General features: G+C 38.7%; 1 pseudogene; it reads left to right on the top strand.

Annotated features, from left to right (window-relative positions):
* The window catches only part of LOC102865241, a 136,548-nt pseudogene that overhangs the window by 130,229 nt on the left and 964 nt on the right, over nucleotides 1–5,355 (top strand).

A 5,355-nucleotide genomic window follows, 5' to 3' on the forward strand; every position in this document is an offset into this window, starting at 1 on the left:
CAAAAGCAATTATCTTATAGGGTATTATGATTATCATAAGAGTCCGGAATGACGGTTGCAGAGTGGAGTATACTGGGGAGAGGGCAGGTGCGGGGGGATTGTATACCAATGAAGGAATTTTTCTTTTATTTTTCAAAGAGCGAACCTGGGGGAGGGGGGAGGCGAGGAGAAAAGTGCAATAATGAATGAATGAATGGAAATCCAAAATCTCTGTAAATCATCATTAAAATAAAATAAATTAAAAAATGGAAACTTATTTCAGATACTCACCGCTTGATGGCGCTACGTGCTATTTCGTAACAGCAATTGACAACCAGTTTTATAAAGGCTTCTGCTTTCTCAAATCAAAGTAGATTTAAAAAAAATACCAAATTTTCTAAGAGAGAAAACGAATAAAGAACTTCAGGCATCACTTTAAAGCAAGGATGAAGAGTGATATATTCTAGGCATTTTAATGAAACCTCTGCTTGGTGTTTGCCCCTTCCCCTCCCTCTGGGAGTGGACCTCCGAAAGTTGAGCATCCCAAGCAATGACCCAGCTGCCCTTCTGCCTAAGCAGAGAAACATCAACAGGAAGCCTGACCTTAGCTGGAGGTTCCTCAATTGTTTGCCATCCTTGCTGGTGTGTGTACACTGGCTTCAACCCCAGTTTCCTGACGGGTTGTCTCCAAAGCTCTTCACATGAAAACCAGTCAGGGGAGAAATTCTTGTGCTTCCAGAAACACTGGAGTTTGTGGCTGCGACAGAGCCTACCCCACAGCTTCCTGCCTCACTCTGGCCTCACCTCCTGCCACTAACTGCAACCAAGCTTCCTCTTTCATTCCTGCAACCCTCACCTCTACCTGGAGGCTGAGCACATGCTGTTCTTTGTAATAGGACTACTTTCCCCTCAGGATTGAATACATTATTCACCTCCTTGTTCAAAACTATGAAACCACCAGCTTTACTATGAAGAATGGATCACTTGAGACATGATTTTATAGTAAGAACGCTGTTGTTTGTTGTTAGGTGCTATCCAGTCAACTGTAATTTATAGCAATCCTATAAACCACAGACCACAACCTTATCCTATCCTACGTCAGTCACCCTCATAATCTTCTCCATGACCCACTCCATTGTAACACTGTGTCAACCCTTCTCATTGAGGATCCTCCTCTCTTACTTTTCCCGGCAAGATTTCTTTCTCCAAGGCTGGCCCCACCTGACAACATGCACAAAATATGTAGGACAAACTTTCACCATCTTTGCCTCTAAGGAGAACCCTGGTTGCACTTCAATAAAAACACGATTTTCTTTTCTTCTTTTAGAAATACATGGGATATTCAGCAGTCTTCACCAACACTGAAATTCAAATGCATAGGTGTTGGGATCCCCCCGCCCCTGTCATTCTTATTCATTGTCTAACTTACCTAATGCATGGGAAGCAATTGAAAATACAATGGCTTACATTATGCGAACCTTGGTCTTTAAACTGATACCCTTACTGTTTAAAACTTTGGAGAGGTTCTTGATGGCTGATTTCCTCAGTGCAACACATCTTTTGAATTCTGCAAAATTAAATCATTGACGACTTCAATCTTTCCCCATCTACCATGATACAGTCTATTGGTCCAAAGGTGAGGGGTTTTGTTTTCTTGATGTTGCCATATAATCCACAATCTTTCGTCTTCTTCCTTAAGTTCTCTAAGACTTCACTTTCTGCAAGCAAGGTTGTACCATCATCTACACAGCACAAAGTAAGAATGTGGAGGGGAAAAAAATTATTTGAAATTGAGTTCCTACATGTTATAAAAAATGTACAACTGCCAGTCTGCTAACTGAAAAGTTGAAAGTTTCAAGTTATGAAAATTTTCTTGACAGAAAATCTTGACCACTTTCTTCTGAAAGTTAAGAATTTCAATATGGTGACAGCAGAGCTTTACCTCAAGTCCTGAGCTCAGCCCTTTTAAATGTGGAGCCCTGTGAGAATACTATTTGTTTATGCAAATAATGTGTCATCTGTCAGACTTTGCAATCTCCTGGCACTCCTGTCTCAAGGGCATTATACTGATATTTTCTTCATTCTGTCCAAGACATTGAATGCTAAATCATCACCTTGGGGCCTGTTGATTTGAATGTTTGATTCCCAACAGCAAACCCTTCTCAACTTATCCTCAATTTTCCAAAGGAATCCCTTTAACCACAAAATTCTTTTCCTGCTTTCTCTGGTGCAGGAAGAAATTACTTTTATTTTTAATGCATTGTCATTTTTGTGTGTGGTACTTTAATTTTCTCTAACATTTTTTTCCCTTCCTGGTTAGTGGTATGTGTGTTGTCCCTAAAAATTCCTTCTCAGTCTTCACAAGTCAATCAAGTACCTGACCACAAATATTGTTCATGGAGGAATAGATTCTACAGTCAAGGATAAATAGAAATTTTACTGAGGTTGATAGGTGGATATTGAGAAATTTATCTAAAAGGTATTGAATGGTCTCCTTACTTGTTAGAGGAAACATAAACTAACTCCAGTCATTCAACAAGAAGCAGAGCATAGAAGGGTGGAGGGGTAGGTTGGATGGAGGTGTCAGATCCCCCAAATAGCCTTACACTGCCTAGTTTAAGTGCTACTGCTGCTGTTAGGTGCCACCAGGTTAGCTATGACTCCTAATGACTCCATGAACAGTGGGTCTGAGGTTTGCCCTGTTAAGTCTGCACCCATGAACATCCATCCCAGTTATTGCTCGGGCTGTCAAGTCAGCTGGGACTCACTGACTCATGGTGACAGTAGGATGAAACCCTGCCTGATTCTACACCATCCTCACAATGTGCTTTGCTTAAGCTCATTATTGCAGTGACTGCATAAATCTATCTCCTTAGAGATCTTCATCTTTTATACTCACTGTCAACTTTTCCAAACTTGATATCTTTCTTCTGGGGCTGATCTCTCCTGATAACATGCACATAGTAGTACATGAGAGAAAGTTTCACCATCCTAGCTTTTTTTTTTCACTACCAATGTGAATTTTATTATAGTTAATTTATGACCCCAATTCACCATTATAATTAAAGCTTATTCATCCTAGCTTTTACAGCATATTCTTGGGGCACTTTTTCCAAGATAATTTGTTCTTTTTGCAGTTTAAGGTATATTCATTATTCATTGGCAACACCAAAATTCAAAGGTATCAATTCTTCAGTCTTCTTTAGTCATTGTCCAACTTTCACATGCATATGAAGCAACTGAAAATGTCATGACTTGGTTCAGGCACACCTTAGTCTTAAAAGTGACTTTCTTGCTCCTTTTTGCTATACTGTAAAGACTTGTACATTGCTGTGATGCTGCCAGTTATGATATTTCAAATACTAGCAAGATCATCCATGATGGGCAAGTTTCAGGGGAGCTTCCAGAATAAGATAAACTAGGAAAAAGGAACTGGCCAGTCACTTCTGAAATAATAAATTCAAACTCATGATATTAGGTCAGAACCAATTCACAACTGCCTAGCAGATTTCTGAAGGCTGTAAACCACATGTGAAGAGACTGCCCATCTTTCTCCTGTGGAGCCATTGATGGATTTGAACCACTTGAGAGGGGCACCTTTGGGTTAGAAGCCCTGCTCCCTATGGACTTGTTGTTAGGTGCCATCAAGTCAAGTACAACTCATAGTGACCCTATGAACAGAAGATCTGAACCCTGCTCTATCCTGTACCATCCTCATACTTCCTGCACTTAAGAGCCTATTGGAGCAGTCACCATGTCAATCCACCAGGTCGAGGGTCTTCTTCTCGTTTGCTGACCCTCCACCCTTCCTAACATTATGTCCTTCTCTAAGGGATAGAGCAAGCAATGCCCTATGGACTAGGCAGCTAGAATTCCCTTCTGAAATACCAGATCCTTTCAAATTCCATGAATAGTAGTAAACAGTACCGGTACAATGGTTTAATTTTCATTTGATTAAGATAATTTTATTTATTTTTTCTTTTCTTTCCAATGAAACTATTAAACTATCAATTCATGCTTAATCTCTGGATCAACAATTATCATGATGGCTCAAACAAATGCAAATTAAACATAGTAAAGAACTGATAATACTTTCAATCTTCTTTATGTCAGAATATGCCTTTCCCCCATTCACTTGAAGGAGAAAAGAAAAAGTTACATAGGGTAGCTTTTCAGTGAAAAGAGAATCACAAATTTCTTCCTTAAATATCTGTTGTCTTCAGTGGCAGACAAACATATCTTTTTCTTTTTCATCTTAAATTTTACTTTTTCAAGTCTCATTTGTTTAATTTTCCAATAACTTTAACCTTTGGATACTGCATTGAGACATTGCGTACAAAAACCTGCATGATTTCTTAAAGCAAATGCAGAAAACAGAAGTAAGGGCAAAATTTAAATATGGATTTCTTTTTTTTTTCATTGAGAGACACAGGTTGATATATAATATACAAAATTCTTTTCTTCCATTCAAGTATTTTCTTCACAGAATAGCTTATCCCACGGAAAAACAAGTTCTAACTTCAGGTCCATTATTAACTATATGATCAACAATGAACCTCTTATGTACAAATATGGCTAAATTATCATCATTCATTGCCCTTAATTCAAATTGCCTCCCACTTTCAGCTTTTCAGTGTCATTATATTGTTAGTTCTGTAGGCCTAATTCATTAAATATCTATAGCTCTTAGTGTATCTACATTTAAGTGACTTGGGACTTGAGGGTAGATGAACCTGGCTCTCTGTGGTGACACTGGAAACCACCTGGCCCCAACAGCCAACCGCTGCCTCTAGTGATTTCGGGTCTGTTGCCAGCACATTTACTGTTTAATCGACATTTTTATCTGAATTTTGCTAAAATTAACCTCACTTGGAATACACTCTTTCTGTTTCATCAGTATAATTACTGGCCCCAGAGTACTTTGGCAAAGCTGTTGCTTTTACTGATTCACATGGCAAAAATACACAACTTAATTCTTGAGAGTCAAGCAATGACAATTCATTGCCACCCTGTCATGATCTTGTAGCAAAGAAACAAACAAAAAAATAGGGGAAATATAGCACTGGAAAAGCTAACTGTAAGGAATCTTTTCTAAAGTCTTTCTTGAAGATCAATGATGTCAGTTTAAAGACTCAAGTGCATCTGATTCAAGTCATGATCTTTCCAGTGACCTGCTATGATTCTGAGAGCTAGATAATGAATAAGAATCGCAGGAACAGAAATGGTGCCTTTGATCTGTGGTGTTGAAGAAGAATGGAACATCCTATGGACTGTCAAAAGAACAGGTATATCTTAGGCAAAGTGCAGAATGATCTTTGGAGCCAAAGATGGTGAAGTTTCATCTTACAAACTTTGGACATGTTGTTGTTGTTGTTG

This window comes from Elephantulus edwardii, unplaced genomic scaffold (assembly GCF_000299155.1).
Source record: "Elephantulus edwardii isolate Elephantulus edwardi_28Jun2011 unplaced genomic scaffold, EleEdw1.0 scaffold00043, whole genome shotgun sequence".
NCBI lineage: Eukaryota > Metazoa > Chordata > Mammalia > Macroscelidea > Macroscelididae > Elephantulus > Elephantulus edwardii.